The sequence below is a fragment of the Helianthus annuus genome, chromosome 3 (genome assembly GCF_002127325.2).
Source record: "Helianthus annuus cultivar XRQ/B chromosome 3, HanXRQr2.0-SUNRISE, whole genome shotgun sequence".
NCBI classification, from domain to species: Eukaryota; Viridiplantae; Streptophyta; class Magnoliopsida; order Asterales; family Asteraceae; genus Helianthus; species Helianthus annuus.
The window spans coordinates 146698324-146716773 of NC_035435.2; the positions used below are offsets into that span (position 1 = coordinate 146698324).

General features: G+C 37.9%; 1 non-coding gene across 1 annotated transcript; it reads right to left on the reverse strand.

Moving 5' to 3' along the window:
* Positions 1-14228: 14228 nt before the first annotated feature.
* Positions 14229-14335, reverse strand: LOC118490924. Its single transcript, XR_004890149.1, has one exon. It is a non-coding gene; the product is annotated as a small nucleolar RNA R71 (small nucleolar RNA).
* Between the last annotated feature and the right edge of the window lie 4115 nt (positions 14336-18450).

The following is an 18450-nucleotide window of genomic DNA, read 5'->3' on the forward strand; positions in this document are numbered from 1 at the left end:
AACATAGAGCCACCACGGCTCTTGTGGGCTCGTACTCATCGTAATGGAAGGTGTTCGCCGGTGCGAGGGCCCGACTTCATGGTCGTGGCTCGTGAAAGGAGCCTTTCCTCGTCCGCGTCTCATTCGTGGCGGCATGATTTAGACCTGTCAACAAAATGATACAACAACATATACATATATATATATAATAAAATAAAGACAAAATGAAATAAAACAAAACAGGGTTTGTCCTATGTTCTTTGTCAAGACTCGGAACTCGAGGAATGTGCATTTATTTATTTAACTGAGATTAAACACAGAGGGCTAGTGTTTAATTCACTCAGCGTTGGCTCTGATACCAACCTGTCACACCCCTATTTTCCACGTGTCACCGGTGGGCCCGGTGGGGGATTCCGTGACGTAGTTGATATCGTCATAGTCAAACATACAAAATATAAATGCACAGCGGAAGCAAAGAAAGATTTATTTCAACTTAATAATATTGTAATATCCAAGTATCACAAAATAGTCGAAATAGATCCACAGGCAGCTCCAAACAAAAAGGAAACTTTATTTCAACAGACTTCATGCATCCTAAGCTTGCGAGACTTCTACGGATGCTAAGGAGTGGCCAGCCTATTACGCATAGTACCTGCACTTAGCCTTTTTGGAAAATACGTCAGTTTACACTGGTAAATACAATTTAGCTGACTCATTTTGAAAATGTTTAAAATTGATTTAAATGCCCATGGCATAAAACTTTTTATAACTTGGGATAATTATTTTCTTAATAATCTTGTAAAAGAATTACATGCTCGTTATGCGTTCAGTTGCCCGGGTCATGCCGGGTTAAAGATTAATAGACACACCACTTAATATAATTCCGCCGCGAGACTTCTCTCGACCGATGATTATACTTTAATGAAATGCACTACGGTGTACGCCTACACCCGTGTGCTAAGGTCGTGGCCATTCTTTTAATGATGCCAAGGATATCCGGGACATGGTCATTAAACCCCCAAAGGCGTTAAACAAACAAAACATCATTTTTAAACGGGTTAATTTGACAACACTTAACCACCAACTGATTAAGGTCAATTCCCCGACCAAGCGGTATTTTATATACCGTACCCCAAGCCCGTATAGGGAAAATAAGTTAAACGTATTTACCTGAGCAAAGTATAATTCAAATACAGCGAGTGCACGTAGCTTTTACTGGGCTCCTAGATCTGGAAATTAAGGTTTTAATAACCTATTAGAATCCTAACGGGCCTTAAGCTTAGACCGGTTAGTTTTATATAAAGATTACGGTTTTAAACGCACGATAAGGCGAAGACCGTTTTAGAATGTGGTTGTGACCCAACAATCTTGCATGCTTTTTTAATATGGGTAACATAATCACATTCTGGATTTTGAGACCGAAATGATATGGTTTGACCCGTTTCGGCTAAAATGGCCAAACTAGTCACATAAGCCGATCCGAACGCGTATAGTGCGTAACGAGTAACCATAAGAGTCAATTACAAGTTTCTGAATTTAATATGCCTGAAATATGTTGTGATATCAGAATGATACATTCCATTATGCCCCAAATGGTTTTAAACCAAAACTATGCCTCATAAGGGCGTTTTGGTCATTTTATAAGGTGTAAAAAGGGTTAAAATAATAACCTGAGTTACAGGTCTGATTAAATTAGTAAATATACTTAATTTACTAAGTTATAACAGTAGGGTAGCAAATCTATGTGAAATTTATTACCTTTAACCTTACTATGCACCGTAGGGGCATTTTGGTAATTTCACATGTGCCTAAAAGGTCAATTCTGGAATTCTGAGTTCAAAACATTTGTCTACTGTTTAAAATATAAATATTCACTGATTACATCAGTAGGTTCAATCCCTTAAGCTTAATAAGGTTCTAGTGCACACTTATGTGTTAAAAAAGCTTAAAAAGGCGATTTGGATCCATTTCCGGGTTTTCTGTAAAAAGCTGATATTTTTAATATTCCAAAAGGCTCAAAATAATTTATTTATCATAACAAATCAGTAGAAATTGGTTTGAGGTCAAAAGGATTTGTAAAACTCATTTTATGGCTAAAAAGGGCAAAATCGGTATTAACCGGATTAATCTTAGAACACTAGGTTATGCTCAACCTAAAATTAAATAAAAATCTCCAAAAATACCAAAATATTATTTTATAACATTGGGCAAAAAGTTTGGTATAAAAATTTGGGTTTTGATAGGCTATATGCAATTTACGCCATTTATTTAGTAAAGAAGCTCTTAATTACGATATTGAGCATAACTCTTAATCTAGACCTCAAACTGACCTCAAATTTTGGGTGCAAGTTTATAATGTTTATCACTACCGGAGCAAACTTCCACTTTGTGACTAAAATAAGGGTGGGGAGGAGAGAGAAGAGAGGGAGGAAACGGTGGTTCTTTAACGGCGGTGTGGTGTGGCGGTGATACTAGAAGTAGAACCCTAGCTTAACTTTAGCGTGCTTTTGTGGAGGAGGTGGTTGTAGCTGTGACCGCGAAGGTGGATTGACGGTGACGGTGACGGTGGTGAACCTACGGTCACCACCCCTCTCCTTCACGCTCTCTCTCTGCATATAATCTCCTCTTCCCTCTCAAGCTCTGCTCTTTTGATTTACATGTCAGTGGCTAAGGTGTCTACTCTTTTACATTTTCAAAAATCACATTTTAAGGTCAAATGGGCATAATGGTCAACATATAAGCGATTAACGGAAACATGCATGTGAATAGGATATCTAATGAACCAAGTTGTATAATCTCAGAGAGTTATACTAACATGCAAATCGGTCCAAAAGAAGCTCTAAGGCAATCCTAAACTTGGCTTAAACGGGTCAGAACTGATAGTCAAAGCAGAAGTCAAACTTTGCGACTTTCGGTTCCAAACCGAGCCTAAACTGAAAATTGTCGAGTTGAACATGTTGAGACATGTTCTTACATCAATTACCAATTTATTTTAATGATCAAACAGGTTGCATGTATCCTACATTTCTATTTATGCATTAATTCGCAAATAACCTTTCTGTTGACTTTTTATAATAAGCTTTGACTCGACAATTAACATAGTTAGAGTGGGAATCTGGAAATACCCTTTTAAGGGTTTGTTACCCACATAATTACCTACTTAAAGGTACTTTTAATTCGTGATTTGACAGAGCACATTTTAATTAATCACGAAGTCAAACCTTAATTACGACGGTTTGACTTTTAGCTAATTAACTAAGCTAAAACGAATTTAGAAGGGTTAAGGACACTTATAAGAGTCCTAATTGGGATTTGGGATGCTAAGGATGCTTGTTGCTGACCAGAGGAGCTCCAGAAGTTGAGTTGTGAACTCTTGAAAGTGAATGTTCAAAATGGTCACAACTTGAAGTTCTAATATAGGCCATTTAATCTCATAAGATGATGCCACAAGAGTCTATGATTGTTACCAGATGAAGACAAGTGCCCCTACTGCATGAAAAACCATTGGAGAGGCCTCTGGTATAAGAAAACAAGAGCTTTAAGTCGGTTAAACAGGCTGGACAGACACCTGCAGGTGAATTCTGTCGCTGGTAGTCTGACGCGGCCCGCATAAGGTTATAGGGGACCTTCACGCGGGTCGCCTGACCTGTCAGAACCAGCCAAACAAGTTTTAAACTTTGCATTTTCAGTCCCTGGTCCTTTGTAACATGGTTTTAAGCTTCTAAATTGCTATTTCAGCCCTCTAACTTGATTTTTAAGGGCCTTGGGACTTTTACTAACTTGGTTAAGTCCTTGACTAACCTTGTAACCACTCATAAGGCCTTAGATTTCAATGTTGACGCTTTTAACCCCTCGTACACGAATTTGATCATAACTTTCTCATACGATAACGAAACTTTATGAAATTTTAACCACATATTCTAGTGAGTATATTTTATCGTTACAAAGCTTCGGGTCTGCCAAAAGGTCACTCAGAGGTATATTTTGCACATGTTGACACTTTTAGCCCCTGTAGTTTGTAATTCCTCACTTTCTTTCATATTTAGCTTCATATGATCCATGATTTATTCGTTGGAAGATATAAACATTATGTAAGGCTATTTTAGAATATATTTATCCATTGTTGACACTTTGGACCCTTATATTCACATAGTTTTCCCGTTTATCAACTTCAGTCCCTCCAAAGTATTCTTTCTCACGTTCAGAGTTTATGACACGTGTTTATACATTATTGGGCATAAATTTTCAAGGTGTTACACCTTCTTGACGAGACCAGTGAGTTAACCCTTCCCGGTTAACCATTGTTTCATCAGGTATTTTAGTTAATTTTATCCAATCCTCTCCCTTCTTCTCTCCCTATAACTTCAAAACCTACAATTTTCAAAACTCACCATCAATACATTATAGTGCGATTTCGTCACCAATCAATGATTCAAACACCCAATCAACGTGTTCTTCAACCTTCTTGAAGAAACTCAGTTTAATTTTATACAATATCTCATTTTTTCTGTAATTTTGAAGCGGAGGGGCGGATCTAGGCCACTTTTGTGGGTTCCCAGGAACCCATTTGGTTTAGAAAAAATGGGAAAAATTAGTGAGAACTTGTATGATTTGGAAAAAAAATAGTGAGGATTAGTGAGAATCTACCAAAAGAAACCAAGTGAAAAACGTTCTTAAATCCGTCACTGTTGAAGCGAATCACTCAATTCGTTCGATTCAATCGCTAATAAGTATTTCTAGCATACAAATTTCGTCAATCGTTGAAGAAATCTGAATAAATCGGCTTCGATCTATGTAAGAAAATTTTAAATTGCATTTTTACGATTTGCGTTTTTGAATTGAGTCATTGCGTTTTACAAAGAAATGAAAAACACCTTTTTTTATTTTCAGTCCATTGTGTTTTAGAAAACAACACATTTTATTGTGTTTTTAATCCATTGCGTTTTAGGTAAAACACATTTATTTGTTTTTAGTTAACTACATTTTATAATAAACATCTTTGTGTTTTTAGTACATTGTGTTTTAGAAAAAAAAACACATTTCTTTGTATTTCTGGTCAATTTAGTTTTAGAATAAACACTTCTTTTGTGTTTCTATTACATTACATTTTAGAAAAAAAAAATACATTTCTTTGTGCTTTAGTCCAGTATGTTTAAAAAAAAGACTTTTTTCTGTTTTTACTTCAGTGCGTTTCAGAAAAACAATACATTTATTTGTGTTTTTAGAAATTGCGTTTTAGAAAAAAAAAAAAAAAAAAACTTTTTGTGTTTTCTGGCCATTGCGTTTTAGAAAAAAAAAAGACATTTCTTTGTGTTTACTGGCCATTGCGTTTTAGAAATAAGACATTTCTTTGTGTTTTCTGACGATTGCGTTTTACAAATAAGACATTTCATTGTGTTTTCTGGCCATTGCGTTTTACAAAAAAAAAAAGACATTTCTTTGTGTTTTTCAGCCATTGCGTTTTAGAAACAACACATTTCTTTGGTGTTTTTTGTCTATTGCATTTGCGTTAAAGTCATCATTTTTATGTTTTTTGTCCATTGCGTTTTACACATCTGGGTTTTCGATTTTTTTTTTCAACAAATATAGCAATAGTATACTCATTTAAAGATAAAAACGATCGTTTTTTTTGTGCAATTTTTATAAAAAAAATAATGTCGTATGAAAGAGTTATTAACGTTTAAAAACTGAGGGAATTGTAGGAGAGATAAACTATTGCTTTGGATTGACTAGAAACCCCTACACAAACTCACGCGACTCCTTTTTTTTATCAACCTTGTATGATTTGGAAAAAAAATAGTGAGGATTAGTGAGAATCTACCAAAAGAAACCCAGTGAAAAAAGTTCTTAGATCCGCCACTGTTGAAGCGGATCACTCAATTCGTTCGATTCAGTCGCTAATAAGTATTTCTAGCATACAAATTTCGTCAATTATTGAAGAAATCTGAATAAATCGGCTTTGATCTATGTAACAAAATTTTAAATTGCATTTTTACGATTTGCGTTTTTGAATCCAGTTATTGCGTTTTACAAAGAAATGAAAAACACTTTTTTTTTATTTTCAGTCCATTGTGTTTTAGAAAACAACACATTTTACTGTGTTTTTAATCCATTGCGTTTTAGGTAAAACACATTTATGTGTTTTTAGTTAATTACATTTTATAATAAACATCTTTGTGTTTTTAGTACATTGTGTTTTAGAAAAAAAAAACACATTTCTTTGCATTTCTGGTCAATTTAGTTTTAGAATAAACACTTCTTTTGTGTTTCTATTACATTACATTTTAGGAAAAAAAAAACACATTTCTTTGTGTTTTAGTCCGGTATGTTTAAAAAAGACTTTTTTTTTGTTTTTTACTTCAGTGCGTTTCAGAAAAACAATACATTTAACTGTGTTTTTAGTAAATTGTGTTTTAGAAAAAAAAAAAATTTTGTGTTTTCTGGCCATTGCGTTTTACAAAAAAAAAGGGACATTTCTTTGTGTTCACTGGCCATTGCGTTTTAGAAATAAGATATTTTTTGTGTTTTCTGGCGATTGCGTTTTACAAATAAGACATTTCATTGTGTTTTCTGACCATTGTGTTTTACAAAAAAAAAAAAAAAAAAAGACATTTCTTTGTGTTTTTCAGCCATTACGTTTTAGAAACAACACATTTCTTTGGTGTTTTTTGTCTATTGCATTTGCGTTAAAATCATCATTTTTATGTTTTTTGTCCATTGCGTTTTACGCATCTGGGTTTTCGATTTTTTTATCAACAAATATAGCAATAGTATACTCATTTAAAGATAAAAACGATCGTTTTTTTTTTGTGCAATTTTTAGAAAAAAAATAATGTCGTATGAAAGAGTTATTAACGTTTAAAAACTGAGGGAATTGTAGGAGAGAGAACTATTGCTTTGGATTGACTAGAAACCCCTACACAAACTCACGCGACTCCTTCTTTTTTTATCAATTATACCCATTTAATCCAAGCCCTTGATTAATCAATTGATGGTCAAAATTACTTTTTAGCCTTTCCAGCCAAAATAAACTTCCTAGTATATCATGACGCAATATATATTTACCAGTTGTGTTTCCTATAGTTTTCAGTTGACATACTCACCTTATCTTCAAGGTATACCGGTTTTTATAAGGGATGTTGGTTTGAAAAGTGAATGGTTAAAATTCATTCAACTCTTTTTTTCCTAAATTTTCCTGTTAACTATTGATTTGAAAAATGAATGGTTAAAATTCATTAGCATCCTAATTGGGTAAAATAAACTTTTTATTTGATTTTACACCTGGATAATGTGTATATAAATTCATATAGACTAAATTATATATGTTATATGAAATATATACGTAAGGTCGATTATAATTACACAAATTTACCAAATGTGTTTCTATGTTGACCAAATACATTAAATAAGGTTTTCTTTTTTTTTTTTTTTTTGTGAATGGCTAACGTTACTCTCCCAAACTCCTATATTTACAAATAACTCACCCTTGCTTGGGATTGAACCCAAGACCTTCCACTAAGAGGCAAGAGCCTCTACTAAGTGAGCTATCCCCAATTGGCATATATATATATATATATATATTGAATGGCTAACGTTGCACACCATAGAGATTATACCCCTTCATAATCATTTCTATGTTGACAAAATATGTATACGTTGTATCAATTTATGTTTATCTTTTATGTTAGATTGTTGTGACCATTGTAATGCAACATTTATATTGACAAAATCTTATTATAATCACATGCAAAGTCATTTAAGACTAGTTATCGATCCCCATTACGGTCTTATATATGATTTGACTTATTTCATTTACAAATATCTTTTAAGACTAAATATCAGTCCTGAATAATGTCCATAGTAATTTTTTGATATTAAATTTCAGCCTCCATTCCTTTCATTTCGATAGAAAATAAGTGCTAGACTGAATTTTAGTTCCTACTATGATCCCTTTTAGGAATATCAGAATCTGATTTTCAGTCTCTAATACGTTTCATACATATCAAAGACGGAATATCAGTCACCGTATATTTGGGCCATTTTTGTTATGTATTTAGGACAGAACATCAGTCGCTAATAAGTTCCCCTCCAAATCGTTGAATTACATAGACATATTTGCGACTGAAAATTAGTCTCAAATAAGGTGTCAAGATATTAGCGACTGATTATTAATCACTAAAATAGGTCGCATAGAAATCAGTCCCTAATGTTATTAGTAACTGATAAATCAGTCAAAGATATTACGTATTTGATACTGATATATTAGTACCTAATAATATAGTCTCTAATGGTCACTTTTCTTGCAGTGACCCCTAACTTTTGATTTGTACCACACCACTCACAGTGTAGCACCCTGAAAATTTCATCCAACTTCGTGACGACACGTGTCCAATTCTCCAACTAATCCCAACTACGTGGACGGAGAAACCTCCAACTAATCCCAATTATGTGGAAGGAGGAAGGACCTACACTATACGTTCACTGAAACGTGTCCTGGATCTCTGATTAATCCCAACTATGAGGAAAGAAGGGACTAAAAGTGCCAAATGGCAAAAGAATCAAAGTCCACGGACTAATGATTTAAAAATCTCAAAATATCATTTCCTGGTAACCCCATACGGACCGTAAGCTAATTGGGCTTATGGACCGTAAGCTGTTTGAGAAACTGGTGCGCTGAGGTCCTTACGGACCGTAAGCGGTCAACCCTTACGATCCGTAAGGGACCATGCTAGCAGACTTATGCTTGCTCTCCAAGGCTTTCTACATAAGTGTGACACCTAGCTCGATTTTGCCACTTTCTTCCTGGTTCTTACACATCATAACACACTTGTTATCATCCTAGAACATGTGGCAACACATGGCTTGATCCTATGATCATTTAGTAACTATAAATAGCTCCATAATCTCATACTTTCAACTTGCTCATTCACATCTTTTCTCTCTAATCTTCTTGGAGTTGTTTCCTAATCCAAATGAAGCCTTCTACTGAAGTTAATCTTCTCCTAGAACACAAGTAAGTGTTCTTTCATAATTCCTTTCTTTTATTAGGCTAGTTATTAGCCGAAAGTCAAACAGTTTAACTTTCGGTTTGACTTTCGGTTATGACCATTATGGTCAATCCAAAGTTCGATTCGAACATGGCTACGTGGTCGTAATAACGAAGGTAATAATCCCCTGGGATTATACCTTTTAAAGATCATGTTAAGTAGGCGAAATGACGAGTCGACTTTATATTAAATAAAAGGTCAAAAACGTAAACTTTGCAAATTACGATAATCAAGTTTCTAATTATTAAAACTTTAAGTTTTGACATCATGTCAGTTTATAAAAACATATTAGGACATGTCTAAACATGTCCAACTCGTCATATCTTGTTTAGAGCTTAATTCTATATCGAAAGTCAAGCAGTTTGACTTTTGCTTTGACTTTCGATTATGGCCCTTTGGTCAACGTTAGGACATGTTTAAAGCTGATATTATGACCATATTAGTATAAGGAATAACCCTTTGAAGTTATACCTCTTGGTCATGTTATTTGGTAGGTCTAATGACAAGTCTAGTAATTATATTTTAAAAAGGATGACTAATGTGCACAAAATGCAACATATAAATTACATCAATTGTGGCATAAAACTAACCCTTTTTTAGTACTAATGTTGGAAAAAGTGTGCTTTTGTCTTCCTTTTGTATTTTCAGGACTAAATGAGCTCAAATAAACAAAAGAAGCAAAAAGGCAGCTAAATCTAACATAAATACAAGAAAAGGAACAAACATGGCATGCCCGGCCTCCCTGACAGCATCTTCCCAAGCAAAACAAGAGAACAGAAGGCTGAACACCCCCCGTGCTCAATGAGCACGGGGGCGTGCCCATGTGTCAGCAGAAAAGACAAAGTTGTAGAAGCTTCTATCGCCCACCACGGGGTCGTGCTCAGCGCACACGGGGCCGTGGTCAACTCTAAGATTCGCAGGATCTAAAGAAATCTTGATAGTACAGATACGCTTCTACACACGGGGTCATGCTCAGCGGCCACGGGGGCGTGGTCAACTAATGCAGACAAACTGCATTTAATGAAGAAAGAGAGGAGGATGGACACGGGGTCGTGCCCAATGGACACAGGGCCGTGCCCGAGCTTCCGTTCAGCCTATAAATAGGAGTGCTTGGATCACTTGCAATTCATCCCTTGGCACACCACCTCTCTCACACTTCACCCACCACCCACCACCATCACAACACCATCATCCACCACCATCATCCATTGTCCATCATAGAGTGTGTGAGTCGTCTCGGGAACCAAGATTGATTGTAAGAGTTCTTGATAATCAAAGGCCATGTTTGCCTAAGTCTCTTACATCACTTGGTGAAGACAAATGTTTAGTGTAATACTTTTTATTTTTAATCTTTTCGCACTTTTTATTTGGTTATCTATTAATGACTTTAATAACTAGTTTCTTATGTTGAAGGTGATTCTTCCTTATCGTTTGTCCGTGGTGTCTTGGCATTATTTTACTGTCTATATAAAATAAAAGATTTTCAACAATCATATCTCCATGGTCTATATGGAGATATGTTGGCTACCTGGTCGGGGGTTAAGGGAACGGTTTGGTAAGAGTCTTGTCATTGTTCAGTGTATAGATCCTGCAAAGGACCTGGGTCAAATTTAGTAGGACCTCCTTCAATACCCACCGGTATTGGATGGCGGGGGTCCAAACTCTTTGATCCCCTCATAAGTTAAACTACTATTAAAACTTTAACCCGGCTACTTAGGACTGTATCCCTGCTGACTCAAACTACTTAGCCGAGGGTAACGTCACCTTCAAAGGAGGGGCCTACCACATTATGCATTAATAACTTAATTAATTATCTTTCAATAATACGACCCTTTAGGATTGTATCCTTGCTGACTCAAACTACTGGGTTGAGGGTAACGTCACCTTCAAAAGAGGGGCCAACTACAATAACTAAGATAATATCTTAAACAGTGCAAAAGTGCGGAAATAATCAAAGGTTACACTACACATGAGTCGGATCCAAGTGATTCATCTTGTCTATCTGTTTTTGTTTTTATTTTTATTTTATTTTTCAGCATTTTAGTTAGTTTTATTTTTATAGTTTAAAAATCTTTTTTCTAACTTTTGATTTGATTAGACGTTGAACCGGTACTAAAAGCTCTTGTGTCCTTGGACGACCTCGGTATCTTACCAACACTATACTACGTCCACGATGGGTGCAATTGCCCATATGTGTGTTTAGTGTTAGTAAATATCGTGTTTTATAAATTTAAAATTAGGCTAAAAAGTGTAGAAAGGGCTTAAAATATACACCTAAAATATATTACACTACACGCACATCAAGTTTTTGGCGCCGTTGCCGGGGACACAGGGATTTTAAGAAAGCTTAAAATCGACGGCCTAATCAGTTTTTCAACACCTTTTCAAAACGCGCGCACATTTTTCTGCATTTTAGTTTAGTTTACATTTACAGTAGCTTGAACATGGGGCCGTGCTGCATATTTTTCATAAAAACACCCAGATACAGAGTCTGAACACGGGGTCGCGCTCACTGAACACGCCCCCGTGCTGCACAAAACCAGTAACTTTTAATTCAAACGCGCAGATACAGACCCTGAACACGGGCCGTGTCCACTGAACAAGGGGCCGTGTCCAGCTGATGTGTGTAAAATGCAACATATAAATTACATCAAATAAGGCATAAAACTAACCCTTTTTAAGTACTAATGTTGGAAAAAGAGTGCTTTTGTCTTCCTTTTGTATTTTCAGGATTAAATTAGCTCAAATTCACAAAAGAAGCAAAAAGACAGCTAAATCTAACATAAATACAAAAAAAGGAACATAAGTAGACTGTCCGACCCCTCAACAGCATCCTCCCAAGCAAAATAGAGAAGGCAGAAGACTGGACACGCCCCGTGCTCAGCCAGCACGGGGCCGTGCCCAAGAAGCAGCAGAAAAGACAAACCTATAGAAGCTTCTATTGCCCACCACGGGGCCGTGTCCAGTGAACACGGGGGCGTGGCGAAAGTACAGCAGGCGCATTAATTGTAATTGCGAATTACAATTAATGAAGAGAGAGAGTGTCAGACAGGCACGGGGGCGTGTCCAGCGGACACGGGGCCGTGCCCAGCCTTATGTTCAGCCTATAAATAGGAGTGCTTGGTTTCATTGCAACTCATCCCTTGGCACACCACCTCTCTCACACTTCATCCACCACCCACCACCATCACAACACCATCATCCACCACCATCATCCATTGTCCATCATAGAGTGTGTGAGTCGTCTCGGGATCCAAGATTGATCGTAAGAGTTCTTGACAATCAAGGCCATGTTTGCCTAAGTCTCTTACATCACTTGGTGAAGACAAGTGTTTAGTATAATACTTTTTTATTTTGAATCTTTTGCACTTTTTATTTGGTTTGTATTAATGACTTTAATAACTAGTTGCTTATGTTAAGGTGATCTTTCCTTATCGTTTGTCTGTGGTGTCTTGGCATTATTTTACTGTCTATATAAAATAAAAGATTTTCACCATTCATATCTCCACGGTCTATATGGAGGTATGTTGGCTACCTGGTCGGGGGTTAAGGGAACGGTTTGGTAAGGGTCTTGCCCTTGTTCAGCGTTTAGAGGTCCTGCAAGGGACCTGGGTCAAATTTAGTAGGATCTCCTTCAATGCCCATAGGTATTGGATGGCGGGGATCCAAACTCTTTGACCCCCTCATAAGTTAACTACTATTAATACTATAACCCGGCTATTTAGGACTGTATCCCTGCTGACTCAGACTACTTAGCCGAGGGTAACGTCACCGCCAAAAGCGGGGCCTACCATAATTTGCATTAATAACTTAATTCATTATCTTCCAATAATCCAACCCTTTAGGATTGTATCCTTGCTGACTCAAACTACTGGGTTGAGGGTAACGTCGCCTTCAAAAGAGGGGCCTACTACAATAACTAAGATAATCTCTTAAACAAGTGCATAAGTGCGAAAATAATCAAAGGTTATACTAATACACGAGTCGGATCCAAGTGATTCATCTTGTCTATTTGTTTTTATTTTATTTTTATTTTTCAGCATTTAGTTAGTTTTATTTTCTTAGTTTAAAAACCTTTTCTAACATTTTGATTTGATTAGACGTTGAGGATAAACCGGTACTAAAAGCTCTTGTGTCCTTGGACGACCTCGGTATCTTACCAACACTATACTACGTCCACGATGGGTGCACTTGCCCATATGTGTGTTTAGTGTTAGTAAATATCGTGTTTTATAAATTTAAAACTTGGCTAAAAGCGTAAAAAGGGCTTAAAATATACATCTAAAACATATACACGCTAACACGCATCAAGTTTTTGGCGCCGTTGCCGGGGACACAAGGATTTTAAGAAAGTTAGGAATCAACGGCCTAATCATATTTTTATTTTTCTTTTTAATTTTTTAGGATTTTCTTAGTTTTTCAGCTTCTGCAGAGCTCAGCATGGGCCGTGCCTGGTCGGACACGGGCCGTGCCCAGCATAGTTACTGGCAGTTTTTAGTTTTCCAAGTTACAGAAGGCTGACCACGGGACCGTGTCGGTGCAACACGGGGCCGTGTCCAACTCTCCAGTAACTGGGATCTGGAAAACAATCACTGTAACTCCAACCACGGACCGTGTTCACTGAGCACGGGGCCGTGGTGAACCTTCTGACCAGCATTCTTTTCTGTTTTTATTGCAGGACTTGGAACCAGACGCCATCCTACATAGTGTATGAGCTCCAGTTCTAATAAGGACATAAAAGAACCTCTAGAAGAACCCGAACGCTTTCTCAGAAAAAGACTAAAAGCCAAAAACCAAGAGAAAGTTTCGGGGAATCCACCTCCAATGGCTGACCAACGTACCCTCATGGATTATCTACGACCCACCGTAGGTAACCTAGGCGCCGCTATCAATGCACCGAATGTTGAAGCCAATAACTTCGAACTTCGGCCGCATTTGATACAAATGCTCCAAAACTCCACAACCTTACATGGGCTTGCGGACGAGGATCCCCATCTACATATTACTAATTTCTTAGAAATATGTGATACCTTTCGGATCAATGGAGCATCAGATGACGCCATCCGCCTTCGAATGTTTCCTTTCTCGCTAAAAGACCAAGCAAAAGCTTGGCTCAACGCCCTCCCAGCTGGATCGGTAAACACCTGGGATGAACTAGCCCAAAAATTTCTATATAAGTATTTCCCTCCCGCTAAAACGGCTAAATTAATGACTGAAATTAATACATATTCACAAGAGGACGGGGAATCCTTATATGAAACTTGGGAAAGGTTCTAGGAACTATTGCGAAAGTGTCCACATCATGGCCTTGCGATATGGCAACAAGTATCCACTTTCTATAATGGGTTGTTGCCACACACAAGGCAGACACTTGACTCTAGCTCCGGGGGACTTTTAGGTAATCGCCGCCCGCATGAAATATATAACCAAATTGTGGAAATTGCTCAAACCAATTTTCAATGGCACACCCCCCGAGGCAATAAATCTATTGCCCCGGGCGCCCATAAGGTTGATGAAAGCACTTCTTTACAAGCCCAAATCGAGGCCCTTTCTTCAAAAATAAAAAAATTGGAAATGACGAAAACAGTCTCGGTTATGGCTTGTGAGGGGTGTGGTGGGCCACATGAAAATTGGAGTTGTATGAAAGAAACAGACGATCAACAAGAGTCGGTAAGCTACATTGATAACAGACCTAGGCCGTCGGGTCCTCCAACGGGAACTTACAACCAAGGATGGCGAAACCACCCTAACCTTGGTTGGAGGGAGCCCGGCAATAGTAGTAACCAACAAACCCAACGAACAAACATTGAACAACCAAGAAATGAGTCACAAAATTTCGCTCACAACAAGGTGGACGAGAAAGGCTTGAAGATACTGTATCTCGCCTCATCTTCGACACTGAAAAGAAAAACTCGGAAAGGTTTCTACAATTAGAATCAAATTTTAGAAATCAACAAGCTAGTATTCAAAACATAGAAAAACAATTAAATCAACTAGCTCAAAATTTTTCCGAGAGACCACAAGGTGCATTACCAAGCAATACCGAAACAAACCCAAAAGCGCAAGTTCATCTCATCACATTGCGAAACCGCACCGTGGGGCCTGCGGAAGCACCACCGCCGACAGAAGAGACTATACCCCCGCCTCTGCAGGAGAAGAACTCCCCTCCATCATCAGAGCCTACCAAGGCTCCTCGAGTTCCGTACCCCGGTAGGTTAATTCGTCAAAAGACCAATGAGCAATTCGCAAAATTCAAAAGTCTTTTAAAACAATTGCATGTCAATATTCCTTTTATTGATGTCTTAACCCAAATGCCCAAATACTCTAAGTTCATGAGGGACTTCCTCACTCATAAAAAGAAAATTGAAACTTTGCAATTAGTTAACTTAGGCGAAGAATGCTCTGCCCTCATACTCAACAAACTTCCCCAAAAGAAAATCGATCCTGGAAGCTTCACGATTCCCTACTCAATCGGGGACTCCCCCGTTCGTAATGCACTAGCCGACCTTGGGGCTAGCATTAACCTCATGCCCTCATCAATGTTTAAAAGACTCGGCCTAGGAACAAAGAGTCCTACAAAAATGAGCATACAACTTGCTGATCGATCCGTCAAATTCCCGCAAGGTGTCATCGAAAATGTCCTAGTAAAGGTAAACAAATTCGTCTATCCGGCCGATTTTGTCATACTCGATATGGAAGAAGACACCAAGGTCCCCCTCATACTAGGGAGACCATTTCTCGCCACCGCACAAGCAGTGGTAGATATGAATGATGGAACGCTCACCTTAAGGTACGGGGATGATGAAGTAAAATTCGGGGTTGGGAAGAGAATAGAGGACGACGACCTGGTCAACTACATGAAGGTTATTGATTCGAGTTTGGATGCTGCTCTCTGACGGTGCAACATGGGATGCTAAACATCCCACTCAGAAAATATATAACCTCGCATTGGGTCTAGCCAAGGACCCTTATAAACATGGTGCACCACGGAGGAATTCCGCGGAACTATCCTTAGTTTAGTTTAACCTTTTAGTTTTAATTTGCAGGAATAAAACACACTCATTGTAGTAAAGGATGAAAAGGGAAACGAGAAACATGGACCCATGCACAAGAACAAGGCAACCCGACATCAATTTCTCCATTACAGAAGGTTCAACACGGGTCGTGTCCAACCAACACGGCCCCGTGCTGAACCTCCTGCAGAAAAATGCCCAGTTCAGGTAACTGGACACGGGCCGTGCTCACCAGACACGCCCCCGTGTCCAGGCTTCTGTTTCTTTTCTTTAATTTTTGTTTCTGGCACCTGAACACGGGGCCGTGTCCGGTCCCCACGGGGCCGTGTCCAGACTACCAGTAACATAAATCTTTGCTTTTACACCATATTACACATCTAATCAACCTAAAAATTTATTTTTGGGACACATTGAGGACAATGTGTAATTTAAGTGTAGGGGGGGGATGCTAAAACCTTGAAATTTTGCAAGTCCTAATAACAAGCCTTACACAAAACTCTATTGGAACCGCTAAACGCCCCAAATTTTTTCAAAAATTCTCATTTCTTTTTTACTTACTTGTCTAAAGTTTAAGTTAGGAATCCTAGGATTAATAAGGTTATATTTTTACAAATTTACAACCGAGAGCGTCGTGATAGAAAGAACCAACATAAGAAAATTATGAAACGGCATGACAAGCTTAGTTAAAATTTGATTATATATACTTGATCACATAGAAAAACCCATTCCCACAAAAAGTGAGTTTTTGAGCCTTTACTGAGCATACAAATTTACATCTTTAGACTAAATGCTCATTTTTCGTTTCTTGTGTGAATAGCCGCTTGGTTCTTACGACTCTAGAACTTGCCACGACGATTCATTCCCGGTCCTTACCAACTTAAACCCAAGTAAGTAAATGATGGAGGCATTAGGACTAAACCTTTTTCTTTCTACACCATTATTTTTCATTTTTTTTACCACCTACCCAAAATCCTCCTAGTTAACCCCTTTGAGCCTAAACCTTTCATTTCTTTACCCTAAAACCTTTTTACCCACCAAAAACCCTTTTTATTTCTACCCTTTATTTTAGTAACAAGCTCGGTTTTCGTGTGAATGAAAAAAAAATGATGAAGTTAGAAATAAACAAACAAAGCTCTTGAAACAAAAGCTTGTTTGAAGAAATACTTCGAAATAAAAAGTCACTAAAACAAAGTGTTTTACGAAAACCGACGCTTTTTACGCTTTTCGCCCTTTTCTACTAACCCATTCACCCACCTTTAGCCCAAGCCTTTACCCAAAAAAGTCCTCTTGATATTTACAAAGGTAACAAGTTATAAAGGAGGAGGATTGATTGCTTGGCAAGCTTATGGTAGGAATAAGTTTCATGCCGCTCTCGAGTGATTCACTAAAATACACCTTCGGCCGAGTGTGAGTGATTTCTCCCGTGAGGTATGTGAACTTGTATATAAATGGAATTTTAAAAAGGCATGTTATGCCCAAATAAGTAATTTCTCCTATGAAACGTTCTAAACAAATCATAACGAATAGGATTGTAAATAAATAAAAATAAAACTCAAAAAGATCTTGGATTCCCGACACTCTATGACAAGCCAAAACCTTCTCTTCTACCCATTCCATTTGGGAGTGTAAGCCACATACTAAAGAGTTTTGCTTGAGGACAAGCAAAAGTTCAAGTGTGGGGGTATTTGATGTGTGTAAAATGCAACATATAAATTACATCAAATAAGGCATAAAACTAACCCTTTTTAAGTACTAATGTTGGAAAAAGAGTGCTTTTGTCTTCCTTTTGTATTTTCAGGATTAAATGAGCTCAAATTCACAAAAGAAGCAAAAAGACAGCTAAATCTAACATAAATACAAAAAAAGGAACATAAGTGGACTGCCCGACCCCTCAACAGCATCCACCCAAGAAAAATAGAGAAGGCAGAAGACTGAACACGCCCCGTGCTCAGCCAGCACGGGGCCGTGCCCAAGAAGCAGTTTCTATTGCCCACCACGGGGCCGTGTCCAGTGAATACGGGGGCGTGGCGAAAGTACAGCAGGCGCATTAATTGTAATTGCGAATTACAATTAATGAAGAGAGAGAGAGTCAGACAGGCACGAGGGCGTGTCCAGCGGACACGGGGCCGTGCCCAGCCTTATGTTCAGCCTATAAATAGGAGTGCTTGGTTTCATTGCAACTCATCCCTTGGCACACCACCTCTCTCACACTTCATCCACCACCCACCACCATCACAACACCATCATCCACCACCATCATCCATTGTCCATCATAGAGTGTGTGAGTCGTCTCGGGATCCAAGATTGATCGTAAGAGTTCTTGACAATCAAGGCCATGTTTGCCTAAGTCTCTTACATCACTTGGTGAAGACAAGTGTTTAGTATAATACTTTTTATTTTTAATCTTTTGC